The sequence below is a fragment of the Pseudophryne corroboree genome, chromosome 3 (assembly GCF_028390025.1).
Source record: "Pseudophryne corroboree isolate aPseCor3 chromosome 3, aPseCor3.hap2, whole genome shotgun sequence".
Lineage (NCBI taxonomy): Eukaryota > Metazoa > Chordata > Amphibia > Anura > Myobatrachidae > Pseudophryne > Pseudophryne corroboree.
In genome coordinates this window covers 116,184,921-116,199,638 of record NC_086446.1, presented here as the reverse complement: position 1 = coordinate 116,199,638, position 14,718 = coordinate 116,184,921, and the positions used below count along the sequence as shown (strand labels likewise).

Sequence of the window (14,718 nt, the reverse complement as noted above, 5' to 3'; positions counted from 1 at the left end):
GATAATTTTATACTGCCAACACCGTTCTGTTGATGCATTCCATTTTAAAACTTATTCATTTATGAACCAGTAGTTAGAAGTAGAAAAGTTCTAACAGAAACCACAAAGCTTATCTACAGCCACACCACACTGGATACGCCCAATCTCATCTGATCTTGGAAGCTAAGCAGTGTTGGGCCTGGTTAGTAATTGGATGGGAGACCATCTGGGAATACAAGGTGCTGTAGATATTTTTATACTGCCAACACTGTTCTGTTGATGCATTCCATTTTCAAATGTATTCATTTATGAACCAGTAGTTAGAAGTAGAAAAGTTCTAACAGAAACCACAAAGCTCATCTATAGCCACACCACACTGGATACGCCCAATCTCATCTGATCTAGTAAGCTAAGCAGTGTTGGGCCTGGTTAGTACTTGGATGGGAGACCACCTGGGAATACAAGGTGCTGTAGAAATTTTTATACTACCAACACCGTTCTGTTGATGCATTCCATTTTCTAACTTATTCATTTATGAACCAGTAGTTAGAAGTAGAAAAGTACTAACAGAAACCATAAAGCTCTTCTACAGCCACACCACACTGGATACGCCCAATCTCATCTGATCTTGGAAGCTAAGCAGTGTTGGGCCTGGTTAGTCATTGGATGGGAGACCACCTGGGAATACTAGGTGCTGTAGATAATTTTATACTGCCAACACCGTTCTGTTGATGCATTCCATTTTAAAACTTATTCATTTATGAACCAGTAGTTAGAAGTAGAAAAGTTCTAACAGAAACCACAAAGCTTATCTACAGCCACACCACACTGGATACGCCCAATCTCATCTGATCTTGGAAGCTAAGCAGTGTTGGGCCTTGTTAGTAATTGGATGGGAGACCATCTGGGAATACAAGGTGCTGTAGATATTTTTATACTGCCAACACTGTTCTGTTGATGCATTCCATTTTCAAATGTATTCATTTATGAACCAGTAGTTAGAAGTAGAAAAGTTCTAACAGAAACTGCAAAGCTCATCTACAGCCACACCACACTGGATACGCCCAATCTCATCTGATCTTGGAAGCTAAGCAGTGTTGGGCCTGGTTAGTACTTGGATGGGAGACCACCTGGGAATACAAGGTGCTGTAGATATTTTTATACTGCCAACACCGTTCTGTTGATGCATTCCATTTTCAAACGTATTCATTTATGAACCAGTAGTTAGAAGTAGAAAAGTTATAACAGAAACCACAAAGCTCATCTACAGCCACACCACACTGGATATGCCCAATCTCATCTGATCTTAGAAGCTAAGCAGTGTTGGTCCTGGTTAGTACTTGGATGGGAGACCACCTGGGAATACAAGATGCTGTAGATAATTTTATACTGCCAACACCGTTCTGTTGATGCATTCCATTTTAAAATGTATTCATTTATGAACCAGTAGTTAGAAGTAGAAAAGTTCTAACTGAAACCAGAAAGTTCATCTACAGCAACACCACACTGGATATGCCCAATCTCATCTGATCTTGAAAGCTAAGCAGTGTTGGTCCTGGTCAGTACTTGGATGGGAGACCACCTGGGAATACATAGGTGCTGTAGATATTTTTATACTGCCAACACCGTTCTGTTGATGCATTCCATTTTCAAACGTATTCATTTATGAACCAGTAGTTAGAAGTAGAAAAGTTCTAACAGAAACCACAAAGCTTATCTGCAGCCACACCACACTGGATACGCCCAATCTCATCTGCTCTAGGAAGCTAAGCAGTGTTGGGCCTGATTAGTACTTGGATGGGAGACCACCTGGGAAAACAAGGTGCTGTAGATATTTTTATACTACGTACACCGTTCTGTTGATGCATTCCATTTTCAAACGTATTCATTTATGAACCAGTAGTTAGAAGTAGAAAAGTTCTAACAGAAACCATAAAGCTCATCTACAGCCACACCACACTGGATACGCCCAATCTCATCTGATCTTGGAAGCTAAGCAGTGTTGGGTCTGGTTAGTACTTGGATGGGAGTCCACCTGGGAATACAAGGTGCTGTAGATATTTTTATACTGCCAACACCTTTCTGTTGATGCATTCCATTTTCAAATGTATTCATTTATGAACCAGTAGTTAGAAGTAGAAAAGTTCAAACAGAAACCACAAAGCTCATCTACAGCCACACCACACTGGATACGCCCAATCTCATCTGATCTTGGAAGCTAAGCAGTGTTGGGCCTGGTTAGTACTTGGATGGGAGACCACCTGGGAATACAAGGTGCTGTAGATATTTTTATACTACCAACACCGTTCTGTTGATGCATTCCATTTTCAAACGTATTCATTTATGAACCAGTAGTTAGAAGTAGAAAAGTACTAACAGAAACCATAAAGCTCTTCTACAGCCACATCACACTAGATATTCCCAATCTCATCTGATCTTGAAAGCTAAGCAGTGTTGCTCCTGGTCAGTACTTGGATGGGAGACCACCTGGGAATACATAGGTACTGTATATATTTTTATACTGCCAACACCGTTCTGTTGATGCATTCCATTTTCAAACGTATTCATGTATGAACCAGTAGTTAGAAGTAGAAAAGTTCTAACAGAAACCACAAAGCTTATCTACAGCCACACCACACTGGATACGCCCAATCTCATCTGATCTAGGAAGCTAAGGAGTGTTGGGCCAGATTAGTACTTGGATGGGAGACCACCTGGGAAAACAAGGTGCTGTAGATATTTTTATACTACGTACACCGTTCTGTTGATGCATTCCATTTTCAAACGTATTCATTTATGAACCAGTAGTTAGAAGTAGAAAAGTTCTAACAGAAACCATATAGCTCATCTACAGCCACACCACACTGGATATGCCCAATCTCATCTGATCTTGGAATCTAAGCAGTGTTGGGTCTGGTTAGTACTTGGATGGGAGACCACCTGGGAATACAAGGTGCTGTAGATATTTTTATACTGCCAACACCGTTCTGTTGATGCATTCAATTTTCAAATGTATTCATTTATGAACCAGTAGTTAGAAGTAGAAAAGTTCAAACAGAAACCACAAAGCTCATCTACAGCCACACCACACTGGATACGCCCAATCTCATCTGATCTTGGAAGCTAAGCAGTGTTGGGCCTGGTTAGTACTTGGATGGGAGACCACCTGGGAATACAAGGTGCTGTAGATATTTTTATACTACCAACACCGTTCTGTTGATGCATTCCATTTTCAAACTTATTCATTTATGAACCTGTAGTTAGAAGTAGAAAAGTACTAACAGAAACCATAAAGCTCTTCTATAGCCACACCACACTGGATATGCCCAATCTCATCTGATCTTGGAAGCTAAGCAGTGTTGGGCCTGGTTAGTACTTGGATGGGAGACCACCTGGGAATACAAGGTGCTGTAGATATTTTTGTACTACCAACACCGTTCTGTTGATGCATTCCATTTTCAAACGTATTCATTTATGAACCAGTAGTTAGAAGTAGAAAAGTACTAACAGAAACCATAAAGCTCTTCTACAGCCACACCACACTGGATATGCCCAATCTCATCTGATCTTGGAAGCTAAGCAGTGTTGGGTCTGGTTAGTACTTGGATGGGAGACCACCTGGGAATACGTAGGTGCTGTAGATATTTTTATACTGCCAACACCGTTCTGTTGATGCATTCTATTTTCAAACCTATTCATTTATGAACCAGTAGTTAGAAGTAGAAAAGTTCTAACAGAAACCACAAAGCTCATCTACAGCCACACAACACTGGATACGCCCAATCTCATCTGATCTTGGAAGCTAAGCAGTGTTGGGCCTGGTTAGTACTTGGATGGGAAACCACCTGGGAATATAAGGTGCTGTAGATATTTTTATACTGCCAACACCGTTCTGTTGATGCATTCCATTTTCAAATGTATTCATTTATGAACAAGTAGTTAGAAATAGAAAAGTTCTAACAGAAACTGCAAAGCTCATCTACAGCCACACCACACTCGATACGCCCAATCTCATCTGATCTTGGAAGCTAAACAGTGTTGGGCCTGGTTAGTACTTGGATGGGAGACCACCTGGGAATACAAGGTGCTGTAGATATTTTTATACTGCCAACACCGTTCTGTTGATGCATTCCATTTTCAAACATATTCATTTATAAACCAGTAGTTAGAAGTAGAAAAGTTCTAACAGAAACGACAAAGCTCATCTACAGCCACACCACACTGGATACGCCCAATCTCATCTGATCTAGGAAGCTAAGCAGTGTTGGGCCTAGTTAGTACTTGGATGGGAGACCACCTGGGAATACAAGGTGCTGTAGAAATTTTTATACTACCAACACCGTTCTGTTGATGCATTCCATTTTCAAACTTATTCATTTATGAACCAGTAGTTAGAAGTAGAATAGTACTAACAGAAACCATAAAGCTCTTCTACAGCCACACCACACTGGATACGCCCAATCTCATCTGATCTTGGAAGCTAAGCAGTGTTGGGCCTGGTTAGTACTTGGATGGGAGACCACCTGGGAATACTAAGTGCTGTAGATAATTTTATACTGCCAACACCGTTCTGTTGATGCATTCCATTTTAAAACTTATTCATTTATGAACCAGTAGTTAGAGGTAGAAAAGTTCTAACAGAAACCAGAAAGTTCATCTACAGCAACACCACACTGGATACGCCCAATCTCATCTGATCTTGGAAGCTAAGCAGTGTTGGGCCTGGTTAGTACTTGAATGGGAGACCACCTGGGAATACAAGGTGCTGTAGATATTTTTATACTGCCAACACCGTTCTGTTGATGCATTCCATTTTCAAATGTATTCATTTATGAACCAGTAGTTAGAAGTAGAAAAGTTCTAACAGAAACTGCAAAGCTCATCTACAGCCACACCACACTGGATACGCCCAATCTCATCTGATCTTGGAAGCTAAGCAGTGTTGGGCCTGGTTAGTACTTGGATGGGAGACCACCTGGGAATACAAGGTGCTGTAGATATTTTTATACTACTTACACCGTTCTGTTGATGCATTCCATTTTCAAACGTATTCATATATGAACCAGTAGTTAGAAGTAGAAAAGTACTAACAGAAACCATAAAGCTCTTCTACAGCCACACCACACTGGATACGCCCAATCTCATCTGATCTTGGAAGCTAAGCAGTGTTGGGCCTGGTTAGTACTTGGATGGGAGACCACCTGGGAATACAAGGTGCTGTAGATATTTTTATACTACGTACACCGTTCTGTTGATGCATTCCATTTTCAAACGTATTCATTTATGAACCAGTAGTTAGAAGTAGAAAAGTTCTAACAGAAACCACAAAGTTCATCTATAGCCACACCACATTGGATACGCCCAAGCTCATCTGATCTTGAAAGCTAAGCAGTGTTGGCCCTGGTTAGTACTTGGATGGGAGACCACCTGGGAATACAAGGTGCTGTAGATATTTTTATACTGCCAACACCGTTCTGTTGATGCATTCCATTTTAAAACGTATTCAATTTTGAACCAGTAGTTAGAAGTAGAAAAGTTCCTTCAGAAACCACAAAGTTCATCTACAGCCGCACCACACTGGATACGCCCAATCTCATCTGATCTTGGAAGCTAAGCAGTGTTGGGCCTGGTTAGTACTTGGATGGGAGACCACCTGGGAATACAAGGTGCTGTAGATATTTTTATACTGCCAACACCGTTCTGTTGATGCATTCCATTTTCAAACTTATTCATTTATGAACCAGTAGTTAGAAGTAGAAAAGCTCTAACAGAAACCACAAAGCTCATCTACAGCCACACCACACTGGATACGCCCCATCTCATCTGATCTTGGAAGCTAAGCAGTGTTGGGCCTGGTTAGTACTTGGATGGGAGACCACCTGGGAATACAAGGTGCTGTAGATATTTTTATACTACCAACACCGTTCTGTTGATGCATTCCATTTTCAAACGTATTCATTTATGAACCAGTAGTTAGAAGTAGAAAAGTACTAACAGAAACCATAAAGCTCTTCTACAGCCACACCACACTGGATATGCCCAAACTCATCTGATCTTGGAAGCTAAGCAGTGTTGGGCCTGGTTAGTACTTGAATGGGAGACCACCTGGGAATACAAGGTGCTGTAGATAATTTTATACTGCCAACACCGTTCTGTTGATGCATTCCATTTTAAAATGTATTCATTTATGAACCAGTAGTTAGAAGTAGAAAAGTTCTAGCAGAAACCAGAAAGTTCATCTGCAGCAACACCACCCTGGATACGCCCAATCTCATCTGATCTTGGAAGCTAAGCAGTGTTGGGCCTGGTTAGTACTTGGATGGGAGACCACCTGGGAATACAAGGTGCTGTAGATATTTTTATACTACCAACACCGTTCTGTTGATGCATTCCATTTTCAAACGTATTCATTTATGAACCAGTAGTTAGAAGTAGAAAAGTACTAACAGAAACCATAAAGCTCTTCTACAGCCACACCACACTGGATATGCCTAATCTCATCTGATCTTAGAAGCTAAGCAGTGTTGGGCCTGGTTAGTACTTGGATGGGAGACCACCTGGGAATACATAGGTGCTGTAGATAATTTTATACTGCCAACACCGTTCTGTTGATGCATTCCATTTTCAAACGTATTCATTTATGAACCAGTAGTTAGAAGTAGAAAAGTTCTAACAGAAACCACAAAGCTCATCTATAGCCACACCACACTGGATACGCCCAATCTCATCTGATCTAGTAAGCTAAGCAGTGTTGGGCCTGGTTAGTACTTGGATGGGAGACCACCTGGGAATACAAGGTGCTGTAGAAATTTTTATACTACCAACACCGTTCTGTTGATGCATTCCATTTTCAAACTTATTCATTTATGAACCAGTAGTTAGAAGTAGAAAAGTACTAACAGAAACCATAAAGCTCTTCTACAGCCACACCACACTGGATACGCCCAATCTCATCTGATCTTGGAAGCTAAGCAGTGTTGGGCCTGGTTAGTACTTGGATGGGAGACCACCTGGGAATACAAGGTGCTGTAGATATTTTTATACTACCAACACCGTTCTGTTGATGCATTCCATTTTCAAACATATTCATTTATAAACCAGTAGTTAGAAGTAGAAAAGTTCTAACAGAAACGACAAAGCTCATCTACAGCCACACCACACTGGATACGCCCAATCTCATCTGATCTAGGAAGCTAAGCAGTGTTGGGCCTGGTTAGTACTTGGATGGGAGACCACCTGGGAATACAAGGTGCTGTAGAAATTTTTATACTACCAACACCGTTCTGTTGATGCATTCCATTTTCAAACTTATTCATTTATGAACCAGTAGTTAGAAGTAGAATAGTACTAACAGAAACCATAAAGCTCTTCTACAGCCACACCACACTGGATACGCCCAATCTCATCTGATCTTGGAAGCTAAGCAGTGTTGGGCCTGGTTAGTACTTGGATGGGAGACCACCTGGGAATACTAAGTGCTGTAGATAATTTTATACTGCCAACACCGTTCTGTTGATGCATTCCATTTTAAAACTTATTCATTTATGAACCAGTAGTTAGAGGTAGAAAAGTTCTAACAGAAACCAGAAAGTTCATCTACAGCAACACCACACTGGATACGCCCAATCTCATCTGATCTTGGAAGCTAAGCAGTGTTGGGCCTGGTTAGTACTTGCATGGGAGACCACCTGGGAATACAAGGTGCTGTAGATATTTTTATACTGCCAACAACGTTCTGTTGATGCATTCCATTTTCAAACCTATTCATTTATGAACCAGTAGTTAGAAGTAGAAAAGTTCTAACAGAAACCACAAAGGTCATCTACAGCCACACCACACTGGATACGCCCAATCTCATCTGATCTTGGAAGCTAAGCAGTGTTGGGCCTGGTTAGTACTTGAATGGGAGACCACCTGGGAATACAAGGTGCTGTAGATATTTTTATACTGCCAACACCGTTCTGTTGATGCATTCCATTTTCAAATGTATTCATTTATGAACCAGTAGTTAGAAGTAGAAAAGTTCTAACAGAAACTGCAAAGCTCATCTACAGCCACACCACACTGGATACGCCCAATCTCATCTGATCTTGGAAGCTAAGCAGTGTTGGGCCTGGTTAGTACTTGGATGGGAGACCACCTGGGAATACAAGGTGCTGTAGATATTTTTATACTACTTACACCGTTCTGTTGATGCATTCCATTTTCAAACGTATTCATATATGAACCAGTAGTTAGAAGTAGAAAAGTACTAACAGAAACCATAAAGCTCTTCTACAGCCACACCACACTGGATACGCCCAATCTCATCTGATCTTGGAAGCTAAGCAGTGTTGGGCCTGGTTAGTACTTGGATGGGAGACCACCTGGGAATACAAGGTGCTGTAGATATTTTTATACTACGTACACCGTTCTGTTGATGCATTCCATTTTCAAACGTATTCATTTATGAACCAGTAGTTAGAAGTAGAAAAGTACTAACAGAAACCATATAGCTCATCTACAGCCACACCACACTGGATATGCCCAATCTCATCTGATCTTGGAAGCTAAGCAGTGTTGGGTCTGGTTAGTACTTGGATGGGAGACCACCTGGGAATACAAGGTGCTGTAGATATTTTTATACTGCCAACACCGTTCTGTTGATGCATTCAATTTTCAAATGTATTCATTTATGAACCAGTAGTTAGAAGTAGAAAAGTTCTAACAGAAACCACAAAGTTCATCTACAGCCACACCACATTGGATACGCCCAATCTCATCTGATCTTGGAAACTAAGCAGTGTTGGGTCTGGTTAGTACATGGATGGGAGACCACCTGGGAATACAAGGTGCTGTAGATATTTTCATACTGCCAACACCGTTCTGTTGATGCATTCCATTTTCAAACGTATTCATTTATGAACCAGTAGTTAGTAGTAGAAAAGTTCTAACAGAAACCACAAAGCTCATCTACAGCCACACCACACTGGGTACGCCCAATCTCATCTGATCTTGGAAGCTAAGCAGTGTTGGGCCTGGTTAGTACTTGGATGGGAGACCACCTGGAAATACAAGGTGCTGTAGATATTTTTATACTGCCAACACCGTTCTGTTGATGCATTCCATTTTAAAACGATTTCATTTATGAACCAGTAGTTAGAAGTAGAAAAGTTCTAACAGAAACCACAAAGTTCATCTATAGCCACACCACATTGGATACGCCCAAGCTCATCTGATCTTGAAAGCTAAGCAGTGTTGGCCCTGGTTAGTACTTGGATGGGAGACCACCTGGGAATACAAGGTGCTGTAGATATTTTTATACTGCCAACACCGTTCTGTTGATGCATTCCATTTTAAAACGTATTCAATTTTGAACCAGTAGTTAGAAGTAGAAAAGTTATAACAGAAACCACAAAGCTCATCTACAGCCACACCACACTGGATATGCCCAATCTCATCTGATCTTGGAAGCTAAGCAGTGTTGGTCCTGGTTAGTACTTGGATGGGAGACCACCTGGGAATACAAGGTGCTGTAGATAATTTTATACTGCCAACACCGTTCTGTTGATGCATTCCATTTTAAAATGTATTCATTTATGAACCAGTAGTTAGAAGTAGAAAAGTTCTAACAGAAACCAGAAAGTTCATCTACAGCAACACCACACTGGATACGCCCAATCTCATCTGATCTTGGAAGCTAAGCAGTGTTGGGCCTGGTTAGTACTTGGATGGGATACCACCTGGGAATACAAGGTGCTGTAGATATTTTTATACTATCAACACCGTTCTGTTGATGCATTCCATTTTCAAACGTATTCATTTATGAACCAGTAGTTAGAAGTAGAAAAGTACTAACAGAAACCATAAAGCTCTTCTACAGCCACACCACACTGGATATGCCCAATCTCATCTGATCTTGAAAGCCAATCAGTGTTGGTCCTGGTCAGTACTTGGATGGGAGACCACCTGGGAATACATAGGTGCTGTAGATATTTTTATACTGCCAACACCGTTCTGTTGATGCATTCCATTTTCAAACGTATTCATTTATGAACCAGTAGTTAGAAAGAGAAAAGTTCTAACAGAAACCACAAAGCTTATCTACAGCCACACCACACTGGATACGCCCAATCTCATCTGATCTAGGAAGCAAAGCAGTGTTGGGCCTGATTAGTACTTGGATGGGAGACCACCTGGGAAAACAAGGTGCTGTAGATATTTTTATACTACGTACACCGTTCTGTTGATGCATTCCATTTTCAAACGTATTCATTTATGAACCAGTAGTTAGAAGTAGAAAAGTTCTAACAGAAACCATAAAGCTCATCTACAGCCACACCACACTGGATACGCCCAATCTCATCTGATCTTGGAAGCTAAGCAGTGTTGGGCCTGGTTAGTACTTGTATGGGAGACCACCTGGGAATACAAGGTGCTGTAGATATTTTTATACTACCAACACCGTTCTGTTGATGCATTCCATTTTCAAACGTATTCATTTATGAACCAGTAGTTAGAAGTAGAAAAGTACTAACAGAAACCATAAAGCTCTTCTACAGCCACACCACACTAGATATGCCCAATCTCATCTGATCTTGAAAGCTAAGCAGTGTTGGTCCTGGTCAGTACTTGGATGGGAGACCACCTGGGAATACATAGGTGCTGTATATATTTTTATACTGCCAACACCGTTCTGTTGATGCATTCCATTTTCAAACGTATTCATGTATGAACCAGTAGTTAGAAGTAGAAAAGTTCTAACAGAAACCACAAAGCTTATCTACAGCCACACCACACTGGATACGCCCAATCTCATCTGATCTAGGAAGCTAAGCAGTGTTGGGCCTGATTAGTACTTGGATGGGAGACCACCTGGGAATACAAGGTGCTGGAGATATTTTTATACTACGTACACCGTTCTGTTGATGCATTCCATTTTCAAACTTATTCATGTATGAACCAGTAGTTAGAACTAGAAAAGTTCTAACAGAAACCACAAAGCTTATCTACAGCAACACCACACTGGATACGCCCAATCTCATCTGATCTTGGAAGCTAAGCAGTGTTGGGCCTGGTTAGTACTTGGATGGGAGACCACCTGGGAATACAAGGTGCTGTAGATATTTTTATACTACCAACACCGTTCTGTTGATGCATTCCATTTTCAAACTTATTCATTTATGAACCTGTAGTTAGAAGTAGAAAAGTACTAACAGAAACCATAAAGCTCTTCTATAGCCACACCACACTGGATATGCCCAATCTCATCTGATCTTGGAAGCTAAGCAGTGTTGGGCCTGGTTAGTACTTGGATGGGAGACCACCTGGGAATACAAGGTGCTGTAGATATTTTTGTACTACCAACACCGTTCTGTTGATGCATTCCATTTTCAAACGTATTCATTTATGAACCAGTAGTTAGAAGTAGAAAAGTACTAACAGAAACCATAAAGCTCTTCTACAGCCACACCACACTGGATATGCCCAATCTCATCTGATCTTGGAAGCTAAGCAGTGTTGGGTCTGGTTAGTACTTGGATGGGAGACCACCTGGGAATACGTAGGTGCTGTAGATATTTTTATACTGCCAACACCGTTCTGTTGATGCATTCCATTTTCAAACCTATTCATTTATGAACCAGTAGTTAGAAGTAGAAAGTTCTAACAGAAACCACAAAGCTCATCTACAGCCGCACAACACTGGATACGCCCAATCTCATCTGATCTAGGAAGCTAAGCAGTGTTGGGCCTGGTTAGTACTTGGATGGGAGACCACCTGGGAATACAAGGTGCTGTAGAAATTTTTATACTACCAACACCGTTCTGTTGATGCATTCCATTTTCAAACTTATTCATTTATGAACCAGTAGTTAGAAGTAGAATAGTACTAACAGAAACCATAAAGCTCTTCTACAGCCACACCACACTGGATACGCCCAATCTCATCTGATCTTGGAAGCTAAGCAGTGTTGGGCCTGGTTAGTACTTGGATGGGAGACCACCTGGGAATACTAGGTGCTGTAGATAATTTTATACTGCCAACACCGTTCTGTTGATGCATTCCATTTTAAAACTTATTCATTTATGAACCAGTAGTTAGAGGTAGAAAAGTTCTAACAGAAACCAGAAAGTTCATCTACAGCAACACCACACTGGATACGCCCAATCTCATCTGATCTTGGAAGCTAAGCAGTGTTGGGCCTGGTTAGTACTTGCATGGGAGACCACCTGGGAATACAAGGTGCTGTAGATATTTTTATACTGCCAACAACGTTCTGTTGATGCATTCCATTTTCAAACCTATTCATTTATGAACCAGTAGTTAGAAGTAGAAAAGTTCTAACAGAAACCACAAAGCTCATCTACAGCCACACCACACTGGATACGCCCAATCTCATCTGATCTTGGAAGCTAAGCAGTGTTGGGCCTTTTTAGTACTTGGATGGGAGACCACCTGGGAATACAAGGTGCTGTAGATATTTTTATACTGCCAACACCGTTCTGTTGATGCATTCCATTTTCAAATGTATTCATTTATGAACCAGTAGTTAGAAGTAGAAAAGTTCTAACAGAAACTGCAAAGCTCATCTACAGCCACACCACACTGGATATGCCCAATCTCATCTGATCTTGGAAGCTAAGCAGTGTTGGGCCTGGTTAGTATTTGGATGGGAGACCACCTGGGAATACAAGGTGCTGTAGATATTTTCACACTACGTACACCGTTCTGTTGATGCATTCCATTTTCAAACGTATTCATTTATGAACCAGTAGTTAGAAGTAGAAAAGTACTAACAGAAACCATAAAGCTCTTCTACATCCACACCACACTGGATACGCCCAATCTCATCTGATCTTGGAAGCTAAGCAGTGTTGGGCCTGGTTAGTACTTGGATGGGAGACCACCTGGGAATACAAGGTGCTGTAGATATTTTTATACTACGTACACCGTTCTGTTGATGCATTCCATTTTCAAACATATTCATTTATGAACCAGTAGTTAGAAGTAGAAAAGTACTAACAGAAACCATATAGGTCATCTACAGCCACACCACACTGGATATGCCCAATCTCATCTGATCTTGGAAGCTAAGCAGTGTTGGGTCTGGTTAGTACTTGGATGGGAGACCACCTGGGAATACAAGGTGCTGTAGATATTTTTATACTGCCAACACCGTTCTGTTGATGCATTCCATTTTCAAATGTATTCATTTATGAACCAGTAGTTAGAAGTAGAAAAGTACAAACAGAAACCACAAAGCTCATCTACAGCCACACCACACTGGATACTCCCAATCTCATCTGATCTTGGAAGCTAAGCAGTGTTGGGCCTGGTTAGTACTTGGATGGGAGACCACCTGGGAATACAAGGTGCTGTAGATATTTTTATACTACCAACACCGTTCTGTTGATGCATTCCATTTTCAAACTTATTCATTTATGAACCAGTAGTTAGAAGTAGAAAAGTACTAACAGAAACCATAAAGCTCTTCTATAGCCACACCACACTGGATATGCCCAATCTCATCTGATCTTGGAAGCTAAGCAGTGTTGGGCCTGGTTAGTACTTGGATGGGAGACCACCTGGGAATACAAGGTGCTGTAGATATTTTTATACTGCCAACAACGTTCTGTTGATGCATTCCATTTTCAAACCTATTCATTTATGAACCAGTAGTTAGAAGTAGAAAAGTTCTAACAGAAACCACAAAGCTCATCTACAGCCACACCACACTGGATACGCCCAATCTCATCTGATCTTGGAAGCTAAGCAGTGTTGGGCCTGGTTAGTACTTGGATGGGAGACCACCTGGGAATACTAGGTGCTGTAGATAATTTTATACTGCCAACACCGTTCTGTTGATGCATTCCATTTTAAAACTTATTCATTTATGAACCAGTAGTTAGAGGTAGAAAAGTTCTAACAGAAACCAGAAAGTTCATCTACAGCAACACCACACTGGATACGCCCAATCTCATCTGATCTTGGAAGCTAAGCAGTGTTGGGCCTGGTTAGTACTTGGATGGGAGACCACCTGGGAATACTAGGTGCTGTAGATAATTTTATACTGCCAACACCGTTCTGTTGATGCATTCCATTTTAAAACTTATTCATTTATGAACCAGTAGTTAGAAGTAGAAAAGTTCTAACAGAAACCACAAAGCTTATCTACAGCCACACCACACTGGATACGCCCAATCTCATCTGATCTTGGAAGCTAAGCAGTGTTGGGCCTGGTTAGTAATTGGATGGGAGACCACCTGGGAATACAAGGTGCTGTAGATATTTTTATACTGCCAACACTGTTCTGTTGATGCATTCCATTTTCAAATGTATTCATTTATGAACCAGTAGTTAGAAGTAGAAAAGTTCTAACAGAAACTGCAAAGCTCATCTACAGCCACACCACACTGGATACGCCCAATCTCATCTGATCTTGGAAGCTAAGCAGTGTTGGGCCTGGTTAGTACTTGGATGGGAGACCACCTGGGAATACAAGGTGCTGTAGATATTTTTATACTGCCAACACCGTTCTGTTGATGCATTCCATTTTCAAACGTATTCATTTATGAACCAGTAGTTAGAAGTAGAAAAGTTATAACAGAAACCACAAAGCTCATCTACAGCCACACCACACTGGATATGCCCAATCTCATCTGATCTTGGAAGCTAAGCAGTGTTGGTCCTGGTTAGTACTTGGATGGGAGACCACCTGGGAATACAAGGTGCTGTAGATAATTTTATACTGCCAACAC

At 41.1% G+C, this 14,718-nt stretch overlaps 48 non-coding genes and 18 pseudogenes across 48 annotated transcripts in view; all 66 read left to right on the top strand.

Annotated features, from left to right (window-relative positions):
- Positions 1 to 4, top strand: part of LOC134885263 (5S ribosomal RNA) — a 119-nt gene extending 115 nt beyond the window's left edge. Inside the window, exon 1 of the ribosomal RNA XR_010169380.1 lies at positions 1 to 4. This exon is cut by the window's left edge and continues 115 nt beyond it. This is a non-coding gene — a ribosomal RNA (5S ribosomal RNA).
- Positions 5 to 111: 107 nt separating this feature from the next.
- LOC135068585 (5S ribosomal RNA) lies at positions 112 to 230 on the top strand. The gene has a single exon (XR_010254780.1). It is a non-coding gene; the product is annotated as a 5S ribosomal RNA (ribosomal RNA).
- A 107-nt stretch (positions 231 to 337) lies between these two features.
- Positions 338 to 456, top strand: LOC134892451 (5S ribosomal RNA; annotated as a pseudogene).
- A 107-nt stretch (positions 457 to 563) lies between these two features.
- LOC134886481 (5S ribosomal RNA) lies at positions 564 to 682 on the top strand. Its single transcript, XR_010170562.1, has one exon. It is a non-coding gene; the product is annotated as a 5S ribosomal RNA (ribosomal RNA).
- Positions 683 to 789: 107 nt separating this feature from the next.
- On the top strand, positions 790 to 908 carry LOC135061272 (5S ribosomal RNA). The gene has a single exon (XR_010247659.1). It is a non-coding gene; the product is annotated as a 5S ribosomal RNA (ribosomal RNA).
- A 107-nt stretch (positions 909 to 1,015) lies between these two features.
- LOC134898584 (5S ribosomal RNA) lies at positions 1,016 to 1,134 on the top strand. The gene has a single exon (XR_010172278.1). It is a non-coding gene; the product is annotated as a 5S ribosomal RNA (ribosomal RNA).
- Positions 1,135 to 1,241: 107 nt separating this feature from the next.
- LOC134891692 (5S ribosomal RNA) lies at positions 1,242 to 1,360 on the top strand (annotated as a pseudogene).
- A 107-nt stretch (positions 1,361 to 1,467) lies between these two features.
- On the top strand, positions 1,468 to 1,587 carry LOC134894177 (5S ribosomal RNA; annotated as a pseudogene).
- A 107-nt stretch (positions 1,588 to 1,694) lies between these two features.
- LOC134889842 (5S ribosomal RNA) lies at positions 1,695 to 1,813 on the top strand (annotated as a pseudogene).
- Positions 1,814 to 1,920: 107 nt separating this feature from the next.
- On the top strand, positions 1,921 to 2,039 carry LOC135067625 (5S ribosomal RNA). The gene has a single exon (XR_010253836.1). It is a non-coding gene; the product is annotated as a 5S ribosomal RNA (ribosomal RNA).
- Positions 2,040 to 2,146: 107 nt separating this feature from the next.
- On the top strand, positions 2,147 to 2,265 carry LOC134898582 (5S ribosomal RNA). The gene has a single exon (XR_010172277.1). It is a non-coding gene; the product is annotated as a 5S ribosomal RNA (ribosomal RNA).
- Positions 2,266 to 2,372: 107 nt separating this feature from the next.
- Positions 2,373 to 2,492, top strand: LOC134898407 (5S ribosomal RNA; annotated as a pseudogene).
- Positions 2,493 to 2,599: 107 nt separating this feature from the next.
- Positions 2,600 to 2,718, top strand: LOC134888493 (5S ribosomal RNA; annotated as a pseudogene).
- Positions 2,719 to 2,825: 107 nt separating this feature from the next.
- LOC134884613 (5S ribosomal RNA) lies at positions 2,826 to 2,944 on the top strand. Its single transcript, XR_010168755.1, has one exon. It is a non-coding gene; the product is annotated as a 5S ribosomal RNA (ribosomal RNA).
- A 107-nt stretch (positions 2,945 to 3,051) lies between these two features.
- LOC134898581 (5S ribosomal RNA) lies at positions 3,052 to 3,170 on the top strand. The gene has a single exon (XR_010172276.1). It is a non-coding gene; the product is annotated as a 5S ribosomal RNA (ribosomal RNA).
- Positions 3,171 to 3,277: 107 nt separating this feature from the next.
- On the top strand, positions 3,278 to 3,396 carry LOC135068168 (5S ribosomal RNA). Its single transcript, XR_010254374.1, has one exon. It is a non-coding gene; the product is annotated as a 5S ribosomal RNA (ribosomal RNA).
- A 107-nt stretch (positions 3,397 to 3,503) lies between these two features.
- LOC134889816 (5S ribosomal RNA) lies at positions 3,504 to 3,623 on the top strand (annotated as a pseudogene).
- Positions 3,624 to 3,730: 107 nt separating this feature from the next.
- LOC134887437 (5S ribosomal RNA) lies at positions 3,731 to 3,849 on the top strand (annotated as a pseudogene).
- Positions 3,850 to 3,956: 107 nt separating this feature from the next.
- Positions 3,957 to 4,075, top strand: LOC135067594 (5S ribosomal RNA). Its single transcript, XR_010253806.1, has one exon. It is a non-coding gene; the product is annotated as a 5S ribosomal RNA (ribosomal RNA).
- A 107-nt stretch (positions 4,076 to 4,182) lies between these two features.
- On the top strand, positions 4,183 to 4,301 carry LOC134884501 (5S ribosomal RNA). Its single transcript, XR_010168645.1, has one exon. It is a non-coding gene; the product is annotated as a 5S ribosomal RNA (ribosomal RNA).
- A 107-nt stretch (positions 4,302 to 4,408) lies between these two features.
- On the top strand, positions 4,409 to 4,527 carry LOC135063307 (5S ribosomal RNA). The gene has a single exon (XR_010249642.1). It is a non-coding gene; the product is annotated as a 5S ribosomal RNA (ribosomal RNA).
- A 107-nt stretch (positions 4,528 to 4,634) lies between these two features.
- On the top strand, positions 4,635 to 4,753 carry LOC135063583 (5S ribosomal RNA). The gene has a single exon (XR_010249910.1). It is a non-coding gene; the product is annotated as a 5S ribosomal RNA (ribosomal RNA).
- Positions 4,754 to 4,860: 107 nt separating this feature from the next.
- On the top strand, positions 4,861 to 4,979 carry LOC134898580 (5S ribosomal RNA). Its single transcript, XR_010172275.1, has one exon. It is a non-coding gene; the product is annotated as a 5S ribosomal RNA (ribosomal RNA).
- A 107-nt stretch (positions 4,980 to 5,086) lies between these two features.
- Positions 5,087 to 5,205, top strand: LOC135059552 (5S ribosomal RNA). Its single transcript, XR_010245954.1, has one exon. It is a non-coding gene; the product is annotated as a 5S ribosomal RNA (ribosomal RNA).
- A 107-nt stretch (positions 5,206 to 5,312) lies between these two features.
- LOC134893118 (5S ribosomal RNA) lies at positions 5,313 to 5,431 on the top strand (annotated as a pseudogene).
- A 107-nt stretch (positions 5,432 to 5,538) lies between these two features.
- Positions 5,539 to 5,657, top strand: LOC135061369 (5S ribosomal RNA). Its single transcript, XR_010247752.1, has one exon. It is a non-coding gene; the product is annotated as a 5S ribosomal RNA (ribosomal RNA).
- Positions 5,658 to 5,764: 107 nt separating this feature from the next.
- LOC135066227 (5S ribosomal RNA) lies at positions 5,765 to 5,883 on the top strand. Its single transcript, XR_010252481.1, has one exon. It is a non-coding gene; the product is annotated as a 5S ribosomal RNA (ribosomal RNA).
- A 107-nt stretch (positions 5,884 to 5,990) lies between these two features.
- Positions 5,991 to 6,109, top strand: LOC134886992 (5S ribosomal RNA; annotated as a pseudogene).
- Positions 6,110 to 6,216: 107 nt separating this feature from the next.
- On the top strand, positions 6,217 to 6,335 carry LOC135071054 (5S ribosomal RNA). The gene has a single exon (XR_010257196.1). It is a non-coding gene; the product is annotated as a 5S ribosomal RNA (ribosomal RNA).
- Positions 6,336 to 6,442: 107 nt separating this feature from the next.
- On the top strand, positions 6,443 to 6,562 carry LOC134885907 (5S ribosomal RNA). The gene has a single exon (XR_010170009.1). It is a non-coding gene; the product is annotated as a 5S ribosomal RNA (ribosomal RNA).
- A 107-nt stretch (positions 6,563 to 6,669) lies between these two features.
- Positions 6,670 to 6,788, top strand: LOC134892450 (5S ribosomal RNA; annotated as a pseudogene).
- A 107-nt stretch (positions 6,789 to 6,895) lies between these two features.
- On the top strand, positions 6,896 to 7,014 carry LOC135059551 (5S ribosomal RNA). The gene has a single exon (XR_010245953.1). It is a non-coding gene; the product is annotated as a 5S ribosomal RNA (ribosomal RNA).
- A 107-nt stretch (positions 7,015 to 7,121) lies between these two features.
- LOC135070932 (5S ribosomal RNA) lies at positions 7,122 to 7,240 on the top strand. The gene has a single exon (XR_010257079.1). It is a non-coding gene; the product is annotated as a 5S ribosomal RNA (ribosomal RNA).
- Positions 7,241 to 7,347: 107 nt separating this feature from the next.
- Positions 7,348 to 7,466, top strand: LOC135063306 (5S ribosomal RNA). Its single transcript, XR_010249641.1, has one exon. It is a non-coding gene; the product is annotated as a 5S ribosomal RNA (ribosomal RNA).
- Positions 7,467 to 7,573: 107 nt separating this feature from the next.
- On the top strand, positions 7,574 to 7,692 carry LOC135066254 (5S ribosomal RNA). Its single transcript, XR_010252508.1, has one exon. It is a non-coding gene; the product is annotated as a 5S ribosomal RNA (ribosomal RNA).
- Positions 7,693 to 7,799: 107 nt separating this feature from the next.
- Positions 7,800 to 7,918, top strand: LOC135058363 (5S ribosomal RNA). The gene has a single exon (XR_010244793.1). It is a non-coding gene; the product is annotated as a 5S ribosomal RNA (ribosomal RNA).
- Positions 7,919 to 8,025: 107 nt separating this feature from the next.
- On the top strand, positions 8,026 to 8,144 carry LOC134898578 (5S ribosomal RNA). The gene has a single exon (XR_010172273.1). It is a non-coding gene; the product is annotated as a 5S ribosomal RNA (ribosomal RNA).
- Positions 8,145 to 8,251: 107 nt separating this feature from the next.
- LOC135059550 (5S ribosomal RNA) lies at positions 8,252 to 8,370 on the top strand. The gene has a single exon (XR_010245952.1). It is a non-coding gene; the product is annotated as a 5S ribosomal RNA (ribosomal RNA).
- A 107-nt stretch (positions 8,371 to 8,477) lies between these two features.
- Positions 8,478 to 8,596, top strand: LOC135067030 (5S ribosomal RNA). Its single transcript, XR_010253259.1, has one exon. It is a non-coding gene; the product is annotated as a 5S ribosomal RNA (ribosomal RNA).
- Positions 8,597 to 8,703: 107 nt separating this feature from the next.
- On the top strand, positions 8,704 to 8,822 carry LOC134891858 (5S ribosomal RNA; annotated as a pseudogene).
- Positions 8,823 to 8,929: 107 nt separating this feature from the next.
- Positions 8,930 to 9,048, top strand: LOC135068674 (5S ribosomal RNA). Its single transcript, XR_010254869.1, has one exon. It is a non-coding gene; the product is annotated as a 5S ribosomal RNA (ribosomal RNA).
- A 107-nt stretch (positions 9,049 to 9,155) lies between these two features.
- Positions 9,156 to 9,274, top strand: LOC134893116 (5S ribosomal RNA; annotated as a pseudogene).
- A 107-nt stretch (positions 9,275 to 9,381) lies between these two features.
- LOC135068031 (5S ribosomal RNA) lies at positions 9,382 to 9,500 on the top strand. The gene has a single exon (XR_010254241.1). It is a non-coding gene; the product is annotated as a 5S ribosomal RNA (ribosomal RNA).
- Positions 9,501 to 9,607: 107 nt separating this feature from the next.
- LOC135064730 (5S ribosomal RNA) lies at positions 9,608 to 9,726 on the top strand. The gene has a single exon (XR_010251031.1). It is a non-coding gene; the product is annotated as a 5S ribosomal RNA (ribosomal RNA).
- Positions 9,727 to 9,833: 107 nt separating this feature from the next.
- On the top strand, positions 9,834 to 9,953 carry LOC134896309 (5S ribosomal RNA; annotated as a pseudogene).
- A 107-nt stretch (positions 9,954 to 10,060) lies between these two features.
- On the top strand, positions 10,061 to 10,179 carry LOC134885299 (5S ribosomal RNA). Its single transcript, XR_010169417.1, has one exon. It is a non-coding gene; the product is annotated as a 5S ribosomal RNA (ribosomal RNA).
- A 107-nt stretch (positions 10,180 to 10,286) lies between these two features.
- Positions 10,287 to 10,405, top strand: LOC135060987 (5S ribosomal RNA). The gene has a single exon (XR_010247380.1). It is a non-coding gene; the product is annotated as a 5S ribosomal RNA (ribosomal RNA).
- A 107-nt stretch (positions 10,406 to 10,512) lies between these two features.
- On the top strand, positions 10,513 to 10,632 carry LOC134896736 (5S ribosomal RNA; annotated as a pseudogene).
- Positions 10,633 to 10,739: 107 nt separating this feature from the next.
- On the top strand, positions 10,740 to 10,858 carry LOC134888642 (5S ribosomal RNA; annotated as a pseudogene).
- Positions 10,859 to 10,965: 107 nt separating this feature from the next.
- LOC135060036 (5S ribosomal RNA) lies at positions 10,966 to 11,084 on the top strand. The gene has a single exon (XR_010246428.1). It is a non-coding gene; the product is annotated as a 5S ribosomal RNA (ribosomal RNA).
- Positions 11,085 to 11,191: 107 nt separating this feature from the next.
- On the top strand, positions 11,192 to 11,310 carry LOC135068167 (5S ribosomal RNA). The gene has a single exon (XR_010254373.1). It is a non-coding gene; the product is annotated as a 5S ribosomal RNA (ribosomal RNA).
- Positions 11,311 to 11,417: 107 nt separating this feature from the next.
- Positions 11,418 to 11,537, top strand: LOC134889814 (5S ribosomal RNA; annotated as a pseudogene).
- Positions 11,538 to 11,643: 106 nt separating this feature from the next.
- Positions 11,644 to 11,762, top strand: LOC134894028 (5S ribosomal RNA; annotated as a pseudogene).
- A 107-nt stretch (positions 11,763 to 11,869) lies between these two features.
- LOC134902157 (5S ribosomal RNA) lies at positions 11,870 to 11,988 on the top strand. Its single transcript, XR_010175629.1, has one exon. It is a non-coding gene; the product is annotated as a 5S ribosomal RNA (ribosomal RNA).
- A 107-nt stretch (positions 11,989 to 12,095) lies between these two features.
- On the top strand, positions 12,096 to 12,214 carry LOC135066253 (5S ribosomal RNA). Its single transcript, XR_010252507.1, has one exon. It is a non-coding gene; the product is annotated as a 5S ribosomal RNA (ribosomal RNA).
- Positions 12,215 to 12,321: 107 nt separating this feature from the next.
- Positions 12,322 to 12,440, top strand: LOC134901058 (5S ribosomal RNA). The gene has a single exon (XR_010174555.1). It is a non-coding gene; the product is annotated as a 5S ribosomal RNA (ribosomal RNA).
- Positions 12,441 to 12,547: 107 nt separating this feature from the next.
- LOC135066933 (5S ribosomal RNA) lies at positions 12,548 to 12,666 on the top strand. Its single transcript, XR_010253166.1, has one exon. It is a non-coding gene; the product is annotated as a 5S ribosomal RNA (ribosomal RNA).
- Positions 12,667 to 12,773: 107 nt separating this feature from the next.
- Positions 12,774 to 12,892, top strand: LOC135069574 (5S ribosomal RNA). The gene has a single exon (XR_010255753.1). It is a non-coding gene; the product is annotated as a 5S ribosomal RNA (ribosomal RNA).
- A 107-nt stretch (positions 12,893 to 12,999) lies between these two features.
- On the top strand, positions 13,000 to 13,118 carry LOC135067028 (5S ribosomal RNA). Its single transcript, XR_010253258.1, has one exon. It is a non-coding gene; the product is annotated as a 5S ribosomal RNA (ribosomal RNA).
- A 107-nt stretch (positions 13,119 to 13,225) lies between these two features.
- On the top strand, positions 13,226 to 13,344 carry LOC134900712 (5S ribosomal RNA). The gene has a single exon (XR_010174220.1). It is a non-coding gene; the product is annotated as a 5S ribosomal RNA (ribosomal RNA).
- A 107-nt stretch (positions 13,345 to 13,451) lies between these two features.
- On the top strand, positions 13,452 to 13,570 carry LOC135068166 (5S ribosomal RNA). The gene has a single exon (XR_010254372.1). It is a non-coding gene; the product is annotated as a 5S ribosomal RNA (ribosomal RNA).
- A 107-nt stretch (positions 13,571 to 13,677) lies between these two features.
- LOC134897473 (5S ribosomal RNA) lies at positions 13,678 to 13,796 on the top strand. The gene has a single exon (XR_010172114.1). It is a non-coding gene; the product is annotated as a 5S ribosomal RNA (ribosomal RNA).
- A 107-nt stretch (positions 13,797 to 13,903) lies between these two features.
- On the top strand, positions 13,904 to 14,022 carry LOC135058489 (5S ribosomal RNA). The gene has a single exon (XR_010244917.1). It is a non-coding gene; the product is annotated as a 5S ribosomal RNA (ribosomal RNA).
- A 107-nt stretch (positions 14,023 to 14,129) lies between these two features.
- On the top strand, positions 14,130 to 14,248 carry LOC135066104 (5S ribosomal RNA). The gene has a single exon (XR_010252362.1). It is a non-coding gene; the product is annotated as a 5S ribosomal RNA (ribosomal RNA).
- A 107-nt stretch (positions 14,249 to 14,355) lies between these two features.
- LOC134898577 (5S ribosomal RNA) lies at positions 14,356 to 14,474 on the top strand. Its single transcript, XR_010172271.1, has one exon. It is a non-coding gene; the product is annotated as a 5S ribosomal RNA (ribosomal RNA).
- Positions 14,475 to 14,581: 107 nt separating this feature from the next.
- On the top strand, positions 14,582 to 14,700 carry LOC135068030 (5S ribosomal RNA). The gene has a single exon (XR_010254240.1). It is a non-coding gene; the product is annotated as a 5S ribosomal RNA (ribosomal RNA).
- The last annotated feature ends 18 nt before the right edge of the window (positions 14,701 to 14,718 follow it).